The sequence below is a fragment of the Bubalus kerabau genome, chromosome 6 (assembly GCF_029407905.1).
Source record: "Bubalus kerabau isolate K-KA32 ecotype Philippines breed swamp buffalo chromosome 6, PCC_UOA_SB_1v2, whole genome shotgun sequence".
In the NCBI taxonomy this organism is placed as follows: Eukaryota; Metazoa; Chordata; class Mammalia; order Artiodactyla; family Bovidae; genus Bubalus; species Bubalus kerabau.
In genome coordinates, this window is record NC_073629.1 from 52,343,338 (window position 1) to 52,365,621 (window position 22,284).

At 40.9% G+C, this 22,284-nt stretch overlaps 1 protein-coding gene and 1 long non-coding RNA gene across 3 annotated transcripts in view; both read left to right on the forward strand.

Moving 5' to 3' along the window:
* Positions 1-1,996, forward strand: part of LOC129655139 (uncharacterized) — a 41,191-nt gene extending 39,195 nt beyond the window's left edge. Inside the window, exon 3 of the long non-coding RNA XR_008715781.1 lies at positions 349-1,996. This is a non-coding gene — a long non-coding RNA (uncharacterized LOC129655139). The remainder of the gene's footprint in view (positions 1-348) is intronic.
* Positions 1,997-20,161: 18,165 nt separating this feature from the next.
* TGFBR3 (transforming growth factor beta receptor 3) overlaps positions 20,162-22,284 on the forward strand; it is a 207,967-nt gene continuing 205,844 nt past the window's right edge. For both annotated transcript variants that reach the window (XM_055585178.1, XM_055585177.1), the window contains exon 1: positions 20,162-20,396. The gene's annotated coding sequence lies outside the window, so the exon portion shown is untranslated. The remainder of the gene's footprint in view (positions 20,397-22,284) is intronic.

Below are 22,284 nucleotides of genomic sequence, written 5' to 3' on the forward strand. Positions count from 1 at the left end.
TAGAAAAATTGACTCAATAGTCATTTGGTGATGCAAATAATGCTAATGTCTTCCTTTTATTTTGTTTTTAGTATTACATAAATTGCTTAGAGAATGTTATTTTGAAACTTGCAAATTTTTAGACTATAATTTAATAGTGGTCTGATTTGCTTTTTTAATACAGTGAAATTTTTTCCTTTTTCTTCTTTTTCACAAAACTGTACATGATTATTATTTGTTAATGGTCTTATTTACTTTTTCAATACGGAAAGGTAAATTCCCCCCTTGTTTCATGTAATTACACATACTATACCCCTTAGAATGGAGAACATGTGCGGATAACTATCCTTTTTTTTTTTTTTTTTGCAGATGTTTACCACATGTGGAGCTTAGCACAAAGAATAAGCATGAATCAAGAATGCCCCACCCCAATACCCCTTTGAAACATTTTTAAGTGGTTCCATGAAATAGCGTATATTTGAATAATTGCCATGATGGCCATGCTGCAGTCTTTCTCAGACAATCCAACTCAAACTCTCTGCTGTGGGCATCTATTGTTTTTACCTACTCATTCTACCACCTTCATTTGTCAGGAATCAGGTCTTGATTTTCTTTTGGAAATCACCTCTCCCTAGGCCATGTGGTCCTAGTGAAAAGACTACCGTGTCCCACCTGCTCTTAAACAAGAAGAATCTTCTCCAAGATTTATTTCTATAAGATTTATAGCTGCTAGGAGAGAGAGGAGTTCTTTTTCTCTGGGTTCTCAAGCTGAAAGAATCACATATGCCTGAAGCTTATGGTCTTAACCCCAGGCTTCATGGAAGAAGATCTCTGCAGAATGCTTGCCAGCACACAGAGAGAACTAGAGCTCTGGTAGCATTTAGCACCATTTGAAGCTAGATCAACCCTTAAAGTGTCCAGTTACTGGAGCCAGTACATTCCCTTTGGCTTAAGCTACTTTGAGTTATATTTCTATTATTTTCAACCAAAAGAGCTTTGGATGTTGTTATCCATCTAAAGGTGGGAATGATCAACTTGGTACAAGCAAAAGTAACTTGCCAGCAGTTCTAATAGAAAATCCTATCAAAATCTCTTTTGGATAAGTAGTAAGTGTTTGTTGGTTTGGGATCCTAAATTTAGAAAGCTCAAATAACTAACATTTTCTTGTACCCTAGAGACAAGTGTTAAATAAACTAACTGATCCCAAGGATTATTCAAAGATGTAATTTCAGGGTATGTCAGAGTGCCATTATAGATTCAACTTAATCACCTACATTTTCAACATTAATAGGATTATTCTACAAGAATTAATGCCATGAGAAATGATCCAAAACTTGGTGCTAATAATAGCTACAACATATTGGGACATTTTATGTGCCAAGAAGTGTGCAAAACCTGTCATTATTTTTTGTTTAATTCTCACAGAAAGTCTAAAAGGTAGGTGTTATTGTTCTCCTTTTACAGATAAGCAATCTTATAGAAGTTAAAAAATGTGCTCAAGCCCAGGTTTGTCTAACTTCAAAGACTGTGCTTTTAACCACTGTTTTCTCTTTAAGTTTCCAAAGTTCATAAGTTCGTTGTTGATTTTTTCAACACATTTTGGAGATAGACATGGCTAATGGTAGACATATCTATATAGATATAATACATAATATATAGTAGATATAAGTTCTTATGAATACACACACACACACACACACACACACACACATATATATATAAATACATGGGCTTCCCTGATGGCTCAGCAGGTCAAGAATCCACCTATACAATGCAGGAGACACAGGAGACGCAGCTTTGATCCCTGAGTTGGGGAGATCCCTTTGAGGAGGAATTGGCAACCCACTCCAGTATTCTTGCCTGAAAAATCCCATGGATGGGCCAAAGAGCCTGATGGGCTACAGTCCAAGGGTCACAGTTGGACATAACTGACATGTATAAAACATATGTATAGTCTACCTTGAGCCAGGTATAAGAATTACTAATTCACATGGCAAGCTTATTGCAAAACTCTATGGATAAATCATAATTTACTCTCAACAATTCAATATCTGAATTTTAAATTCTTCCTGTTATGAGAGAAAGAGGCCCAGAGTGGCATTAAAAAAAAAAAAAGTCAGGCAACTAATCCAGTAGATTGCTATCAGAATGTGGGGTTGCTGCTTCTTCCCAGAAAGCACAAACCTTTGGTGGTTTTGAAAGACTTGGAGGGCCTCTCTGCCAGTCTGATGGGATCCGAGGCATAGGAGGCAGGAAGGAGGGAGTGGAGAGCCTGGCCCCGGCCCTGGTCACAGTCTTCTTGCCTGATCCAAGTCCCGTGTGTGGATGTGTGACAGTGCCTTGTTTTCATGTTGACTCTCCCTACCTGGGAGCTGTATTGACACCACATGTTTGTTTTAACTTCCACACAGACATCCAGTCCAAAATGTAATTAATTGAGCCCTTACTTAAAGAAAAGATGTGTTTTGTGTATTTAGAGACCCCAAAATTATGTAAAAAGAAATTCCAAAATTGAACTAATTCAAACAAAATTATGTTTTCTAATGGGGGAATGAGAAGAAGTAGGGATTTGGAGAGAGAACACCTAGCTTTGACCACTTATTAAATATATATCTTTGCTCAGATTGTTGTATCTCAGTTTTCCAATTATGATATTTAGCCCATAAAGATGCTGGAAGGATCAAATTAATATTGACAGGAAAACTTCCTAGAAATACCTGGAACATTAGGGAACACACACCATTCATTTTGATATGTTTATTTCCATAAAGTCTCATGAACAGTTTAAAAAGTCAGTTTAAAATTTAATATCTTTAAACACATTACATGGCTCAATCAGTAAAGAATCTGCTTTCAATGCAGAAGACCCAGGTTTAATTCCTGGGCTGGGAAGATCCCCTGGAGGAGGAAATGACAATCCATTCCAGTATTCTTGCCTGGAGAATCCCATGGACAGAGGAGCCTGGCAGGCTATAGTCCATAGGGTGGCAAAGAGTCGGACACAACTAAAGTGACTTAGCACAAACACATTACAATGCAGAATACAATAGTGTTTGTGGTGTTAAAATATACAATGCTATTGTTTAAACAAATAGCTAAGTGAAAACATTTAAATCCTCATCATCTTAAACATATGAAAGATCAAGCCATTGGAAAATCATCCTGATTTTTGGGTGTAGAGTCCCTTGATTACATATTTGTAGATACTGGTTCTCACTGTGCTTTTCTTTCATGCTGGAGAAATGACTTACTTCTCTTTAGAGACCCCTTGTATGTGTTCCAGGTGATTAAATATTTAGATTAATGAAGAGCTATTAAATATTTTTCTCAGAATTAGGACCAATAAAAATACACCTAATAAAACTATATATGACTATCAAAAAAAAAAAAAAAAGCCAGAAAATAAGTGTTGTGATCATGTGGAGAAAATTGGAACTTTTGTGTACAGTTGGTGGAAATGTAAAATGGTACAGCTCTTATGGAAAACAGTATAGAGGTTTTTTCAAAAAATAAAAAGTAGAATTACTGTATAGTCCAGCAATTCCACTTCTGGATATACATTCAAAAGAATTGACAGCAGAATTTCAGAGAAATAGTTGCACACTCATGTTCATTGCAGCCAAATGGTGGAAACAACTCAAATGTACATCAGTGAATGAATGAATTAAAAAACTATAGTCCACACAATGGAATATTAGTCTTAAAACAGAATGAAATCGTGTCACATACTACAACATATATGGACCTGAGGACATTATTCTAAGTGAAATAAGCCAGTCATGAAAAGACAAATACTGTATAATTTCATTTTTGTGAAGAATATAGAGTAGTCAAATTCACTGAAACAGAAAGTAAGATGGTGAATGTCAGAGGCTGGGGGGAGGGAGAAGTGGGGAGATGTTATTCAGTGGGTAGAGAATTTCAGTTTTGCAAGATGAAAAAAGGTCTGGAGAGCTGTTGCACAACAAAGCGAATGTACTTTACACTACTGAACTGTAAACTTAAACGTGGTTAAGACGGCAAATTTTATGTGAAGTATTTTTTACCACACACACACACACACTGTATATGAATGCAGTTTAATGTAGGAGGTGATTCAGAATGCTCCTTTATTATCTTTTCAGGCCTGATGGGAATGCATGTTCACATGGGGGCCCAGGAGAAGCAGCTCAGATATTTGTGTCAGATTACGAGGGACAGAAGATCCCCTGGAGGAGGAAATGGCAATGCACTCCAGTATTCTTGCCTGGGGAATCCCATGGGCAGAGGAGCCTGGTGCACTACAGTTATGGGGTCCCAAAGGGCTGGACACGCTGAGCGACTAAACAACAACGGATAGGTGTGGGGTCCCAGCTCAGACAGTTTCTTATCAGTGTATAAGGACTAAATCCAAGGCCATTTGTAGAGGGGAAAGGGAGATGTAGGGAGAGAAAAGGATTTGAGTTTTGGCCCAGAACGCTTTCTCTGAAGCATGTAAGCTGGGGAAGCATTCCAGAACCTCATGTTAGTAGTTGCCAGTCATCAATAAAGGAAATATTTGTTGATGAAAAACACTGATGAAATGTATTATTCAAATAATGAATCGTGTTTTTTATTGTGTATCAGAGTTTGCCAAACTGTGTTCTGTAGAACATTAGTTCTATGGGTATCACATTTTAAAAAAGGGTTCTGGGGTCACAAAGTTTGGAAAACGTAGGGTTAAAGAGTTAAAAATGTGATTCTGCTTTATCCAGAACTTCTCAAAGGCTTTACTATGTTAACATTAATATTAATGTTACTAAGTTAAGTCAAGTTGCTTGCTCAGTTGTGTCCGACTCTTTGCGACCCCGTGGACTGTAGCCCACCAGGCTCCTCCGTCCATGGGATTCTCCAGGCAAGATACTGGAGTGGGTTGCCAAATGTTACTACACCAATATTAAATATTAGGAGTTAATATTTATTATTAAATAGGTTGACATTAATGTTAATGTATTGATTAATATCCATGTTAACATATTTTTAAATTTAAATTTATTTATTTTAATTGGAGGCTAATTACTTTAAATATTCCATGCTAATATATTATGATCTAATCCCATATGACCAAGGGAGCAGTCCTCAGCACACCATTGTGAGAATACTCCCCTGCATCATACAAGTCATGATATTTTTGTCATCTGCTTTCCTTTAAGATAGTAACTTTCTTTCATTATTCCTGAGTTTGCTGTGAAGCCCATCTCCTTCACCATAAGCACCAGTGGGGAAACACCCAGAGAGCAGAGCAGCTGCAGTTTTAGTATTTGTTGTTTTGAGATACGGTAAAGCTATAATTGAAGAAAGTGGAGAAAACCACTAGACCATTCAGGTATGACCTAAACTAAATCCCTTATGACTATACAGTGGAAGTGAGAAATAGATTTAAAGGACTAGATCTGATAGACAGAGTGCCTGATGAACTATGCACGGAGGTTCGTGACATCGTACAGGAGACAGAGATCAAGACCATCCCCAAGAGAAAGAAATGCAAAAAAGCAAAATGGCAGTCTGAGAAGGCCTTACAAATAGCTGTGAAAAGAACGGAAGTGAAAAGCAAAGAAGAAAAGGAAAGATATACTCATCTGAATGCAGAGTTCCAAAGAACAGCAAGGAGAGATAAGAAAGCCTTCTTCAATGATCAATGCAAAGAAATAGAGGAAAACAACAGAACGGGAAAGACTAGAGATCTCTTCAAGAAAATTAGAGATATCAATGGAACATTTCATGCAAAGATGGGCTCAATAAAGGACCAAAATGGTATGGACCTAACAGAACCAGAAGATATTAAGAAGACGTGGCAAGAATACACAGAAGAACTGTACAAAAAAGATCTTCATGACCAAGATAATCACAATGGTGTGATCACTCACCTAGAGCCAGACATCCTGGAATGTGAAGTCAAGTGGGCCTTAGAAAGCATCACTATGAACAAAGCTAATGGAGGTGATGGCATTCCAGTTGAGCTCTTTCAAATCCTGAAAGATGATGCTGTGAAAGTGCTGCACTCAATATGCCAGCAAATTTGGAAAACTCAGCAGTGGCCACAGGACTGGAAAAGGGCAGTTTTCATTCCAATCCCAAAGAAAGGCAATGCCAAAGAATGCTCAAACTACTGCACAATTGCACTCATCTCACATGCTAGTAAAGTAATGCTCAAAATTCTCCAAGCCAGGCTTCAGCAATATGTGAACCATGAACTTCCTGATGTTCAAGCTGGTTTTAGAAAAGGCAGAGGAACCAGAGATCAAATTGCCAACATTCGCTGAATCACTGAAAAAGCAAGAGAGTTCCAGAGAAACATCTACTTCTGCTTTATTGACTATGCCAAAGCCTTTGACTGTGTGGATCACAAGAAACTGTGGAAAATTCTGAAAGAGATGGGAACACCAGACCACCTGACCTGCTTCTTGAGAAACCTGTATGCAGGTCAGGAAGCAATAGTCAGAACTGGACATGGAGCAACAGACTGGTTCCAAATAGGAAAAGGAGTACGTCAAGGCTGTATATTGTCACCCTGCATATTTAACTTCTATGCAGAGTACATCATGAGAAATGCTGGGCTGGAGGAAGCACAAGCTGGAATCAAGACTGCTGGGAGAATTACCAATAACCTCAGATATGCAGATGACACCACCCTTATGGCAGAAAGTGAAGAAGAACTAAAGAGCCTCTTGATGAAAGTGAAAAAGGAGAGTGAAAAAGTTGGCTTAAAGCTCAACATTCAGAAAACTAAGATCATGGCATCCGGTCCTATCACTTCATGGCAAATAGATGGGGAAAGAGTGGAAACAGTGGCTCCAAAATCACTGTAGATGGTGATTGCAGCCATGAAATTAAAAGACGCTTGCTCTTTGGAAGGAAAGTTATGACCAACCTAGACAGCATATTAAAAAGCAGAGACATTACTTTGCCAACAAAGGTCCGTCTAGTCAAGGCTATGGTTTTTCCAGTAGTCATGTATGGATGTGAGAGTTGGACTATAAAGAAAGCTGAGCACAGAAAAATGGATGCTTTTGACCTGTGGTGTTGGAGAAAACTCTTGAGAGTCCCTTGGACTGCAAGGAGATCCAACCAGTCCATCCTACAGGAAATCAGTCCTGGGTGTTCATTGGAAGGACTGATGTTGAAACTGAAACTCCAATACTTTGGCCATCTGATGCCAAGAGCTGACTCATTGGAAAAGACCCTGATGCTGGGAGGGATTGGGGGCAGGAGGAGAAGGGGATGACAGAGGATGAGATGGTTGGATGGCATCACCGACTCAATGGACTTGGGTTTGGGTGGACTCCGGGAATTGGTGATGGACAGGGAGGCCTGGCATGCTAAAGTTCATGGGGTTGCAAAGAGTCAGACACGAATGAGCAGCTGAACTGAACTGAAAGCTATATGATGACTCAACTTTTCTTTAACTGGCTGTTTTCCAAACAGAGCATTAACATTGGACAGTCTTGCAAGGGTGTCAACAGAAAAGAGTGAGCAAGAAGACTACATATTGCAAAGTGAAAATGGTCAAAGTGTGTAGTTTATTCAATGGGTAATTTTTTGTTTTATAAGAAAAAGCTAGCTACTGCATTAGGAAGTTATAGTTGGCTTATATTGAATTCTCATTACAGAGGTTTTAAATGTGACTCTTACTGAAATGATGATAGCTCAGAAGTGGCCCATTTAACAGTCAACAGATTAGTTAAAACTGAGTTTAATATGAATGGACTAATCTCTAGAGGGAGGATATTGCAAAATCTTAAACAACCACTACCAGTATCTGCATATAAAATCCAAGTCAAGTGAGCAAGAAGAGAGTCAAAGCAGTTTCTTGATATTATCAGAGTCCTTACCTGTGTTACTTTTTCAGCTGAAAATTCAGAGTTGCTACAACTACATTCAACGTTCTTTGTTTTATCTGTAGTCAAAGCCAGGACACATCATCAGAGGGTGGGCAGGGAAGCCTTGTGTGTAGACCTTTGATGATAAGTCCATGGTAAGTCACCTTGGTTAAGACATTAGCATTAGAAGCATTTGATTTTGAACCTTAAAAGTGGACCCATGAATCCAAGTCATTACAAGAGATAGCGTGATTAGTAGAAAGAAGTATAAACTGTGTATTTTTTATTATTTTTTAAGTGTGTAGTTTTATCTTTAGAGCACTCGTTCTGAAATACTCCTTCTAAAATTAACTCCTGCCCTACTCCTTTTATTTTTCAATTTAGCAGATATTTATTGAGCACCTACTATTTGCCAAACATTGGGTGGAGCACTGAAGATATTTGTTTTGCTACCATATCTAAGAAGCATATTTTTATTTGTATTAAGAAAAATTAAATCACCTCATTCCCCATGATGTAATAAAATGAAGACAAATATATTAGATGCCAGTTTAAACAATAACTACCTATATATCAAAATTTTAGTATGATATCTTTTTGAGAAACTAGTTTTCAAATTCTTTTCAGATTTGCCTTGTCTAGAAAATGAACATGTATCTCAGTGGAGGAAAACTAGTAGTTAAACATATGAACCCATGTTCAATTTTACTAGGAGTCAGAGCAAAACAAATCACTTTTCAGATTAAAAGAAATTGGAAAGTTTAATAGTATTAACTATTGGCAAAATTTTGGACAAGCAGCATGGCTCATTCCATCAGTGGGAATCTAAATTAATATATTCCCTGTGGAGTATACAATGTAATACTTATATAAAATTTTAATTGTTTATACCCTTCAACCTAATAATTACACTTCTAGTTATGCATCATAGACTAGAGAAGTTGTCACATGTGTGGAGTGGGAGGCAGATACAACAATCCTTGTTTGTTGAAATCTTGTAACAATGGAAAGTAGAAACAGTTCCAATAACCATCTTCAAGGAAACTTGAAACTTAAATTTAAAATGGTATAGTAATTCTGTGGACTACTATTATACTATCTATGGATATTCCATTAGATAGACTATTCTATTATCCATCAACTAGACGAAATACCACAAAGATAGATTTAAAAATCACGATGTTGAATAAAAAAGGCCAGTTGTAGATTATATGCTTTGCCGTCTATGGGGTAGCACAGAGTTGGACACGACTGAAGCGACTTAGCAGCAGTAGCAGCATGTAACATTTTAAAGTGGACAAATATGTTCCCTCTTATTATGAGGAATTGCTTTCTATCTATATGTATGTATATGTGAATGCAAGTGTGCATGCTAAGTTACTTCAGTTGTATTTGACTCTTTGCAACCCTATGGACTGTAGCCTTCCAGGTTCCTCTGTCCGTGAGATTTCTCAGACAAGAGTACTGGAGTGGGTTGCCACGCTGTCCTCCAAGGGATCTTCTGGACCCAGGGATTAAATTCAAATTTCTTGCATTGTCTCCTGCATTGCAGGCAGATTCTTTACCACTGAGCCACCAGGAAGCCTGCATAGATGCATATGACTATACAAATACACATACACATATATGTATATGCAATAGTATAACAAAGTGCACTAGAAGGGTATACACTGGAAGGATACACACTAAATTCATAAAAGTGGTTTCCTCTGAAGACACTGGCAGGGTAATTGGTTTGGACTGGAGTTGAGGTGGGAGGGTTAAGGGGACTTGGATTTTATATGTAATATTTTATTTCTTGTATATAGAGATAAAGAATTTGTCAAAATGCTAACAAATGATCAATTCTGTGTGTTGACACATGGGTGTTTTTAAAATTGTTTGTATTTTTCTGTATTTTGAAAATTTCTTATAAACAAGATGTATTCTTTTTTATTTTATCTTCTACTCTGTGCTTAGTTTTTGGTAAGTTGGCACATTTCAGCCCACACAATGATTACAAACGAGTCTTGCAACAAAACGTGTGTAATCCTCTGCATAGCAGCCTAGCACATTTTTATCAGCCTAAAAATAACTGAAGAGTAAAATAGGGTTGGGTAGAGGGTCCCTCTGTTGACCTTCAGGACTTTTGGATTGTCCATCAATTAATCTTGTCACAATCACATAATTATGAGGCTGCTCTGAGTTGTTGAACCAACATATACAAGGAAAATATGCTGTAACCAGAACTATGCCATGTCAAAGCCCTTGGGGACATGATGCTTCTCTGGTGTTTCTATGTGAGGTTTTCCTAAAGATAACAAAGGCTTTAAAAACATGCTTTTCAGGCATATCAGCCTTTCCAATGAATACACCTCTTCTCCAAGCCAAGTTGTATATCCCCCGTACTCAATACTGATGCTGCATGTCCATCACATAAATACCCAAATGTCACATTATATCTTAGCAGGCTACAGTTGGATAGTGCAATATCTTTAAAGCAGTAGGGTTGTAGAATTCTATTAAAATGACCATTATATTCTCCTCTGAAAGGGAATCTCATAAGTTGAAATACCAGTTAGTAAAAAACACAGGAAAGAGAAAACTAAGTGGGCAAGGACACAAGTGCACTCAGCGATACTCAAAATTCCAGCTAGGGTGAACTGAAGAGCTATTTAAGAAAAGTCAAATGTTTGAAGAACCAGTTTGGGAGTCTCAGTGCGGGTCCCCCCACCCCTTTTTTTAAGGTGCATACCACTTATCTCTCTGGAAAAAAAAAAAAAAGGCTGAAAGGGGTTTCTATCCAAGAGAATGAAATCTGAGACTGACATCTTAGGTCAAATGCAAAGTTATAACTCAGCATTCCCAGTAAAGGTTTCTTCCCTCTTAATTTCGTATTTTGAAAAATTTCAGGCCTTGAGAAAAGTTGAAAGAATACCCACTGAAATTCTAAAGCCACAACAAAAGACTGGAAAACAATTTATATGAAGGAAAAAAATCTATAAAATTTATTAATTTGTATGTTTATTTTTACAAATGTGCACAAAATATACATGCATTTATTTATTTGATAGGAGTATAATTGCTTTACAATGTGTTAATTTCTGCTGTACAATGAAGTGAATTAACTGTGTGTATACAAAATGTGTCCCCTCCCTCTTGAACCTCCGTTCCACTCATGCTTGGCATTTAAATTTAGTAAAATTACGTTTAAGGAAAAGTAGGAGAAAATGTGGTCAAAAGAGAAGAAACAAGAGTGAGGAACAAAGGTCATGTAGAATGCACAAAACCTGTGAAGCTTTTGATTTTCAAACAGGGCCTGAACAACTGGTTTACTTGATTTTTAAAACAGGGTTGAAATTGTTTCTACAGAGAAAGCTGAAGGGGATCCTAGTGGGACTGTGTAGTGTCAGAGACCAGAGGCAAAGAAGGAAGTGTGTTGTCCTTTCTCAAAGGGAAAAGTGAGTGGGAAGGGAGGAGACTGTTTAAGTTAATGAGTGCTTCCTTCCTTTCTCTCTCACTTCAGGAGCAGCCAAAGACCAAAGATCTGCTTCATTATCCTTTAGTATCCATGCCTTCAGCATTTCAAGAGGGCCAGCATTTTCCAGCAATGATAATAGTAGTGTGGATATGATTTTTTAAAAGTCTCTATCAACATAGTATAAAATACGAGTGACATGCAAAGGTATTGCATATTATTTCTACTTTTAGTGGCTCCTGGCTCTTTCTCTCCTTTCAGCTAGCTGGATTCAGCAGCCTTATTTGCTTCAGTCGGGTCACCTGGTTTACCTACACCTTGCTAACAGGTCTGACCGAGATCAGGAAGCCCCTTCCTCATGCTAAACCTGTGGCTTCCGGGTGAAGCTTCATTCATGCTACTTATACCACATACTTGCTTCCTGCCTGGGCAAATTGGTGCTGGTTCTTCCAAGTCAGATGTATTCTGCTGCTCCCTGAGTCCTGGCTTGCTTAACCCAACCCAAAGCTCTTGGTCAGTATCTTGTTGAGTCTCTAGAGTGGCATCTGTCTCAATGGTTGTTATAAAACTTCACTGTTCTTGGTCTCTAGCTGTGGGTATCTATCTGGAAGCCGTCCATTAATTCAATGTTTATTGGATACTTGTTAGAGGCAAGGAGCACTGTGCTCTGCTAGGAGCTGGGAACACAATGTTGGTTAAAACAGCCATGATCCCTGCCCTTGTGGTTTTTGTAGTCTAATGTGAACTCAGACAGCCTGCTCTAAAGAGGGGCTGGGTTTTATTCACTAACATGAATTGTACATGGAAAGTACTGAATAAGTATGTGTGTGCACATGTGTGTATATTAGTGGGTGGGAAGCAAGATTACAAATGCAAGAAGACTAGAGCTATCATACTTGTATAAGAGAAAAAACTGTATAGGTTAGATAGTATTGGGAGTCAATTTTTTTAAAAAACACATTTATTCGTTTGGCTGTGTTGGGTCTTAGCTGCTGAACTTGGGATCTGGGTTGAGGTGCGTGGGCTTTAGTTGTTGTGCAGTGTGTGGGATCTTGGGTTTCTGTGATGGCTTGATGGTAAAAAATCCACCTGCCAATGCAGGAGATGCAGTTTCAATCCCTGGGTCAAGAATATCCCCTGGAGAAGGAAATGGCACTCCAGTATTCTTGCCTGAGAAGTCCCGTGGACAGAAGAGCCTGGTGGGCTATAGTCCATGGAGTCACAAAGAGTTGGACATGATTTAGTGACTAAACAACAACAACTGATTGACTGAGATGAGGAGATGGAAGATGTGTTCATGGGAATCAAGAGTTCAGTTTTTCACACGTAACGTTCAATTTTCCTACTGAACACATCGAGTGAAGATGATGAGATGTCAACTAAATACACAAGTTTGGAGTTAGGGGAGAGGTCCAGGCTGGAGACAGAATTTTGAGGATTGTCAGTGTGTGCTCGCATGTATGCTAAGTTGCTTCAGTCGTGTCCTACTCTTTGTGACCCTATGGACTGTAGCCTGCCAGGCTCCTCTGTCCATGGGATTCTGCAGGCAAGAACACTGGACTGGGTTGCTATGCTCTCCTCCAGGGGATCTTCCCGACTCAGGGATTGAACTCATGTCTCCTGTGGCTCCTGCATTGCAGGCAGATTCTTTACTGCTGTGTCACCAGAGGAGCTTTATCAATGTGTAGATACATTTAAAGAGAGTGATCCTTGACAGCACCTTGAGAGTCTTAATAGAGAAGGGGACCAAAGACACTGCCCTAGGACAAGTCAACATTTAAATTCTGGGAGCAGGAAGAAGAGCTAGCATCGATAACTTAGAAGGTTCAGCTAGGAGGAAGGAAAAAAATATTATTAGTGCTCTGTATTCCTGTAGCCAAAGAAAATGTCTCAGTGAAGAGAGAGTAAGTTCCTGGGTCATAAGTTATTGCATGACTAAATAAGATGAAAACAGAATTGGCGACTGGTTTGGCCACACGGTAACCTTGACAATTGTGGTCTGATTAGATTTGGTTGAGGAGAAAGTGATGGGTGAAGAGGCATGGGCAACAAATGTAGATATCTTTTTTGGAGTTTTATTATAAAGGGAGTAGAGAAATTGAAGTGAGATGGATATGTGGAGTCAAGTAAAATTTTCTAAGGTGAGAAAAATTATAGTATGTTTATAAGTTGAATGGAATGATTTGATGGGGGGGTGGGAAGAGAGAAAGAAAGAAATCTAAGGATGCAAGTGAAAAAGGAATTACTACAAATAAAAGTCTTTGAGTAGCTAAAGAAATAATCCAGGACACAGGAGAGAAGGGCCAAGAAGAGAGAACTTCAGAGCAGAGAATAGACACAGATACACTGGCAGAGGTGTTGGGAAGCTGGGGATATTTTCTTCAGAGGCCTCTGATAGCAAAAAAGAAATAAGAAACAACGTCATTAGGTTAGGGGTAGAAGGTACTGAAGATTTGAGGAAAGAGAAAGAGAAGTAAAATAAACCTCCTGGAGATTAAGAGAGTGAGCTGATAAGGAAAATATAGTGGGATTGCTGAACAGTGCTAAGAATCCATTGAGGATTGTGGTCGTAATTTAAAGTGAGAGCAATCATGGTTGCGGATGGTAAAAAAAGTAGTAGGGATGATGGATTAGAGATCCTGATGGGCTCAAATCATGTTTGAAATCAAGGTATGAGGCAGTGAATTGGAACAATAGAGACTGATGGTTGGAGAAGAATGCTTGGAATTGAGATTTGGGAGGTGGAGCACTTATTTCTGATGGAAACGACCTGGACAAGATCATGTTTCCAGGTGACTGAGGTGGGATGGAAGAACAGGTCCCGGGAGGGGAGACAGTCAAATAACTTTCATTTTTGGTGACCGAATTTTCCAGAGGTGACTATACAAGGGATTTTGCTGGTAATTTGTCATAAGTTCCAGATGCAAACTGGAAAGGTTTGGAAGGTTGAGAAAATGAGAAAGATAGAATAAGTTAGGAAATTTTCAAAGCCACGTGGTGTTAAGAATCCAGGTGATGAGCAATGACTAAGAAGGCTTGGATTTCTTATTGAGACTGAAGGAAACGGGATTTTCAGACTATGAGAGGTCCTCTTAGTTTCTTTAGGGGAGGTGAATAGGCTGTTCTTACTTTGGCTTCTTTCTTGGGACAAGTCTCTTAGGTGCTCCTGCTTTACAGCCTTAGCATCCCTTTGCCATTGTTCAGAATGTTCCTTCCCTCCTCTGCATCTGCTGCATCCTTGGCTCCCTTCTCATATTCTCAGATCAACCCAGACTAAGGATCATCTCAGTTCTTTAGCACAAAAAGTCACATTTGATACTTCACATATAATACTTTCCTATTCCTTAGTTATCTTTTTATTGTATTTCATATCACTTCTATATATATCTTTTGACCCTTTATATGGCTTAGCAAATGTCAGTGAATATTGGTTTGTTTTTCATGAGAGAGGATAACATCTTCCAGAAATTAAATGGGTAAACTGGGGAAATGGTAAAGGAAAATTTAATTTAAAATTCTGTAGCAAATTTTTCAAATGTTAAGACGTTAAGGACCCTTAAAAAAATTCTTTGGCACCTCTGGAAAAGAATTTCCCACTTCAAAAGAGAAAAAACATTGACCTGGGAAACAAGAATCTTTTATTATGGGAAAGTCTATTGTTTTTTAATTATCCCTGTCCCCCTTCCCCCAAAAGTGGATAAACACAGCTTTTTAAGATTATCATTAAAACAAAAATGCAAAATGAAAGCAAATTTCTTATTCAACTTATCACTAAATTCTAAAGACTATGTCTACAGGACCCAGTTGAGAAACTCTCCTCCTTAGATTACATGGAAAAAAAAACAAACACAAAAAACATTGTGAGAGTAACATAAAGAAATGTTATAACAGGTAATTTTAACAAATACATGGAGTTATTCATTTTCAAAATATGTTAGGAAATAAATTTTATAAGGCTAAACTTGTAACAAGGGCTTACACAGAGTGAGTAAAGGGTAATAATAACAATGATAACAGAGGATCAATAGCAATGGCAATATTAAATTTTGGTATTTTTACAAGTGGTGTTTCAGCATTTCTCATATTCATTAAATGAAAGTAATAAGACTTGTAATGTTCACAGATATTAATATATGTGCAGGGGGCTCTTGGTCTTTTTTGGTCCCCCTGTCACAAAATAAGATGTTTGTGATTTTTTTCTCTTCTCTAGGCCAAAACAAAAGTTCTCTGCAGGGCACCTATGGAGGTGGGGGCCAGGGAGAAGCCTTCCCTCTGGAGTCCCTGCACCTGAGGCAGGGAGAGCAGAGGCTCGGCCCTAGGCCCTATCCCCTAGGGAGCTAAGACCACAGGGATCTCAGTGGGGTTTGCTATTCCTTTGAAATGGTGCGAGGTTTCCTGCTTTTTCAGAAGACCCGCTGAGGGGGAAATTGAAGGTGCATTGTGGAAACTGCCATTGGAGGCTCCGCTCAGGCACAGGAAATGACAAGTTTGCAGGAACTCGGGCTTACTGGAAGGGAATTTGCTTTGGATTTTTATTTCCAAATTCTCTGAGGAATCCGCCAGGCCTGAATCAGGTGTCTGTTTTGGGCTCTGCTCTGCAAACAGGCTCATCTGAGAGTACTTTTTTCCTCATTAATTTGAAATTTGCCAGCTGCAAATTTTATCAGTGAAAATCATATTCTAATCTTGGATATAGATATAGACAATGTGGCTTTAGATTATGGCTTTTAGGTTATGGTGATATATAAAACACCTACAGGCACGAATTGGAATCTTTATGGGCAAATTTTAGAAATAAGGTAGTAAATCTTGCTGTAATAATAGGTCAGCCGAGCAGAAAATAGGAGCACAGACTGTAGTTTGTAGACCCATCTCCTGTCACAACAATTTTGGAACAGTTGGTTCATGTTCTGTCACACATTCTTAAGATGAGTTGTGCAATTGCTTCTAAGATCTTGGCTGTTTCAGACAAACTTTAAAGTTAGTGTCTCTTCTCTCTTTCCTGGGTGAAAGGAATCAATTTTTATGTGGTGATGGAGGGTAATACTTCTCAAAAAACTTTGTCTTTTGAAACTTTTAAAGAATTGAGCTTTAAAAATATGACTCTGCTTTGAGTGGATGGGGCTCTATTTTCACCTGTAGCAGCATAAAGTGGAGGTTTAGAGCACACTCTGGGTCAACCAGCCAAGTCACACTTGCTGGTTGTGTGACTTGGTGCAAGTTTCCTCACTCTCTGCATCATTTTCTAATCTGTAACGAGGATGACACAGTGTCATAAGGATTGAATGAGCTACGATTTGTAAAGTGCAAAGCATATGCTAAGTACTAAAGGAGGACTTAGAAAAGAAAACCAACCAAATGATTTTCTAATGATACAGTCTTTTAGCATTTCAACGTGTTGACTTCTGTAAGGAACACAAGCAGGTTATTTTGAATTTGTTCAGTTGTCTGCTAATCAACAGAATCTGGGGACATGCCACTGTTGTAAAGAAGTGGGTGCACACCTATAGAAAGGGTGGTTCCTTGCAAGAAACACAGTCTCCGTAAATTTCGACGCTCTGCTGTCAAACCTTTTTTTTTGCAAGTAATAGAGTGTGCCTCTTTATCTCACCCCTCTGCTTCCAATTCTTTTTGAAAAAATTTGAAACAAATGACCAAGACACCACCTTGAAACAAAGGAAGTTTGTATCTTATGGGAATAAATGCTGTAACTTGAACAAAGTCCTAATTTATAAGAGACCAATCAAAGGTGAGGAGGAACTCCTTTTCTGGAGAACCCTTTTGCTGGGGAACCAGAATTTTGTTTAAAACCTTTGCTCTATGCTTCAGGTGTCTGTATTTCTGCAAATAATATCACATTATTAGCATAAAGATTGAGAGAAAACACCTATGTAGACATTGTTAGTTTTGCAAATACTGATATAATTTCTTGGATTTTTCCATATCATCTAGAGAAACTAATTAAATAGCCCTACATTTTAAAGATGTTTTGAGAAAAAAAAATCCCAACGGACTAAACTCCTCAAACCTTTCATCTTGCCAATAATGTAAAGCTTTTGATGACAGGTAGTACATACAATGGCACCCCACTCCAGTACTCTTGCTTGGAAAATCCCATGGACGGAGGAGCCTGGTAGGCTGCAGTCCATGGGGTCACTAGGAGTCGAACACGACTGAGTGACTTCACTTTCACTTTTCATTTTCATGCATTGGAGAAGGAAATGGCAACCCACTCCAGTGTTCTTGCCTGGAGAATCCCAGGGACAGGGGAGCCTGGTGGGCTGCCGTCTCTGGGGTCGCACAGAGTCGGATACGACTGAAGCAACGCAGCAGCAGCAGCAGCAGCAGCAGTACATCCAAGCTAGGAGTTGGACACAACCGAGCAACTTCACTTTCACTTTTCACTTTCATGCATTGGAGAAGGAAATGGCAACCCACTCCAGTGTTCTTGCCTGGAGAATCCCAGGGACAGGGGAGCCTGGTGGGCTGCCGTCTATGGGATTGCACAGAGTCGGATACGACCGAAGCAACGCAGCAGCAGCAGCAGCAGCAGCAGCAGTAGCAGTACATCCAAGGAGATCAAACCAGTCAATCCTGAAGGAAATCAACCCTGAATATTCATTGGAAGGACTAATGCTGAAGTTGCAACACGAAGGTCACTTGATGCAAAGAACCAACTAACTCATTGGGAAAGATCCTGAGGCTGGGAAAGATTGAAGGCAAAAGGAGAAGAGGGGACAGAGGATGAGATCTTTAGGTAGCATCACCAACTCACTGGACATGAATCTGAGCAAACTCTGAGAGATAGTGAAGGACAGGTAAGCCTGGCATACCGCAGTCCATGGGGTCACAAATAGTTGGACATGACTTAGTGACTGAATAGCAACGACAACAACAATGTCCTGGTGGTTGAGGACTTGGGCTCTGAGCTAGATGGATGTGGATTTGAATTCTGACTCTCTCACTTATTATATGTACTATCTTAGAAATTCTAAGGCCTTAAGGTAGGTTTGCACATTGGCCTCAGTTTGTATACAGCTTTACAGGGCTTGAGAAGTAAATGTGTTTATGTATATAGAATGTTTAGAACTCTGCCTGGCACAGAATTGTCCAGTTTTGAGTTACACATAATTGGTTACACTATTGAGAATCTGATTATTGTGAACAGTTACTTCATTACTCTCTAAAGACAAGACTGTTATCTAGGACTTAGTTTTTCTCTGTCTCTACTTCTACATCATTTTATTTAGAAATTAAAAAGCTTTAATTAACATGATTGATATGTTTAAATGTAGGATTAAACATTCAAACCCAGTTTAAGTGTTCATGTCTGCTCTTGAAACTAAAACTTGACAGTTTGAGGCATGAATACTTTGTAATTTGAGTCTATGAGAAGTCTAAGTCCTTGAATCTATAACTCTACCTAGACTGTTGGCTCCTACAGGGCATTAGCCCTATATATTTCTCCAAGGCCTCAGTCAAGCCTCTCACACAATAGGTGTTCAATAAATATTGGTAAGGAATGAATTGTTCATTTTAGAGATTTTTGCAGTAATCCAGGTGATTCAATAATGATTTGGCTTTTGTGGAAATATCTCCAATTGAGTGAGTTCTCTATGTATAGGCACAAGAGAAAAAAGAGGAGAAACACTTCCTCTTCTCCCAAAGTAGGAAAACCCAATAACTTTCCAAATAATAATATTGCAGAAGTAATAATATAAGAAACTTTTCCATTCTACTCTCTAGCGATTAAAAGCCTAGGACCATTACCTTTTAGGATTTGAAGAGGTCTCCTAGGCCAAGCTCCTCATTTAACAGAGGAGAAAACAGACTTGGAGAGTTTAAGCCCACAGTCCAAAGTTCCGCATGTAGTCAAAGCGCAGAGTCAAGACAGGACGTCTGGTCTCTGAAACCTGTCTGCCTAGAGTCATCTCACCAGCCTCTTGGTAAAACAGTGTCCTTTGGTTTAAGAATATCTTTTAACAGAAAAACCAGGTGTAAAGAAGGAGTATCAAAGTGGTATTCTGATGACAGCGTTCATCAACCCTTGCAGCAGTCAATTCAACCGGACTTGCACGCAGGAAGTTGCACGGCGTCAACACCTTCACTTACATCGTGTCAATCTAGGGATAATGCCAGTAATGCTGACCAAGCTCCTTTGTATTAATTTGTCTAGTGAGCAGGGGGTATTGGCTGCGTTATGCACTCTCAGCTGTTAGGAGGAGGCAAGACCCACCATTAGAAAGCATCTTGATATATAGCAAGCGGAACTGCAGGTGGGAAAAACAAGCAGGGACAGAATGTGCGCGTGGGGGCCTTTGCTAGGGTGTAGGCAAGAGGTTTACCGGAGGTTTTAGAAATTTTATATCAAGACGGAGGGAACCAAATAACCCAACTCTTCCAGAGAGCTCTGAAAAGTTGGAAACACCTAGTTGGAGCATGGGAATCCCTGCAGCTCCCGTCCACGTTCCACCCCTGCTCCCTGCTCCCTGCCCCAATGTGGCTCTTCTCCGAGGACTGGGACTCCCTCCCCCACGGCCAATCGCCCCAACCTGGGCGCGCAGCACCCCAGCCGTTCCCGGTACTCCTTTCCTCTCCCTCCCTCCTCGGTCCGAAGGGAAACTCAGGCTTCGGCCGCGCTCGGGGTTCATCCATCAGCAGGAGAGGAAAAGGGGGAGGAGAGAGGGGAGGCGGACGGCGGGAGGAGGAGTTTCTCGGCGGCCCGGAGCTCCGGTGGGGACCGCGGAGGAGGAGCGCCCTTCCCCCCGCGCGCTGATTGCTGTGGCGTCCTGCCCATCCCCGCCCGCGTGTGTGAGGGGGAGCGAGTGCGCTGGGTCGGCCCGATGGGGGTAATCGAGGGTTTCGGGGACGCCGAGTGGCGCTTTCCTCTTCCTAGTGAGTGAGGGAGGGAAGTCGGCGGCTCTCGTGCCCGGCCACTTTCCCTGCGCGATTCCCTGAGCTCCCTGCAGGAGGAGAAAGTCCCCGGCGGGTCGGGATGGCGTAGTTGCGCCGCGGCGCAGCAGCTGCCGGAGCTCGCGGCCGCCGGGCGCTGGGCGGGGAAACTGCTCTGCTTTCCTGCAACTTGTGGCGGGTGGATCTCCGTTTGACACACTGCCTCCGAGGTACGTGCGGGCTCAGCCTAGCGGCGCTGCAGCCCGCGCCGGGACGCCCTTGGCCGCCAGGCTAGCCCAGCACCCGTGCCGGCCAAGGGCTCTCCAGGCTGCGCGGGGGCTGTTGGCGTTGCGCTGGGTTCCGCGCCTGTTTCCCGGCCGGGATCGCTCCGGCCACCCGGACCCCTGGGCTTCTTGGGGGCGGCGTTGGTCGGTTGGTGTTTACGCTGTGAGGTGCACAGGGGAGCGGCCGTCCCCGGTGGGCAGCGCTCCGGGCGATGCGGTGTGCTGGGGAGGACATCTGCTCCGCGCCTGCCCCCTTCCTTTCCGCGGTTTCTTCTGACCTCCGCCGGGCGCGCTGGCCACTTCCCACCAGGCGCGTGACACCGTCGGTGGGAAAGATTTGTGGTGGGTTTATACTCAATTGCCATTGCAGAGGCTGCGGCCCCGGCACTGGCGCACCAACAGGAGCTTCACTCCCCGCGGGCCGCGCCCTCAGGGTGCACTGCGGGCGGCGCCGAGCGCTGCAGCCCAGAGTCCCGCAGAGAATCCTCCCTCCCGCTTTAACTTGCTAGCCACCTTTCCCGGTTTATTTTGAAGGCTTCCCTTAGCATGTTCATTTGGTTAGAATAATCTGGAAACTCTTGGACTGTTGCTAGGAGAATCTTCTTGCAGTCTTGTTCTTATTAGGGCATTTGCTTCACTTTCCAGAATCATTTAGTGTAGGGAACCAGCTTGTCAAACTTGAATTACCTTGACAGTGTGTGTGTGTTAGTTGCTCATTCATGAACGACTCTGCGACCCCATGGACTGTAATGGACTGTGGCTAGCTCTCCGGGCTCCTCTGTCCATGGGATTCTCCAGGCAAGAATACTGGAGTGGGTTGCCATTCCCTTCTCCAGGGGATCTTCCCGACCCAGGGATGGAACCTGGATTTCCTGCTTGGCAGGCAGTTTCTTTACCGTCTGAGCCACCAATACTGGCTCCCACCTTGACCGAATAGAACTTAATGGATTTAGTGTCTACAAAAAAGAGCTGAGAGAAGAAAATCACCCCATTTCCTTAGCTGTGAAATGGGAATAATAATAGTATTGGCCTCAATGTTACTGTGAGGATTGAATGATTTAAAATATGTAAAGAACTAGAACAGTGCCTGTGCACCGCTATTAGCTGTGCTTGTCCTGAGCCCAGTGGAGACTGGACGGGAGCGTGGAGGGTAAGGGATGGTAGGAATGACAGACTGGGAAGGGGAACCAGACTTTTTCTGAACTCTACATCCCTTCCAAGAGAAATAAGCGATCGGTTTGGGAGGAGATAAGTCTCCCACAAGTAGCAAAGCACGTGTCAAGACCTTTTAATTTTCCTGGAATAGTACTTTAGGTTGCAAACAGGTACTCCAGTGTGAAATTAGCTACTTTCTTTCCGGAAATAATAAAAGCTAACCTTTATTGGGCCCAAACTCTGTGCCAGACACTCTCCTAAATGCCTTATGGACACTTAATCGTTACACCAACTCTCTGGAAAAAACACTATTAATAGCCCTAATTTGCAGATAAGACACTAGAAGTTAGTTACTTGCCCAGGCTATTACACAACTGTTAGTTCTGTCTGACTCCAGAGCAAACTTAGCCACTCAGCAGAGAGCAGCAAGTGCAGTCAGATTTGTGTGCGGTGAGTCTGGGCAGCTTTTCCCATCCTTCAACTTCCCACTGAGTTGAACACACATCTCTTGAAACACAAATCAGGTATCCGTGATTAATTTAGGTGATCTACCCATGGGGGTGCCAAATTTCAGCTTCTCTGAAACTGGCTCCAAGTAATTATAAATAGAACTCTGATTTATATTAATTAATTTAGATATTTAAACTTCATTTCTCATATTAATTCTCTAGACATTGTT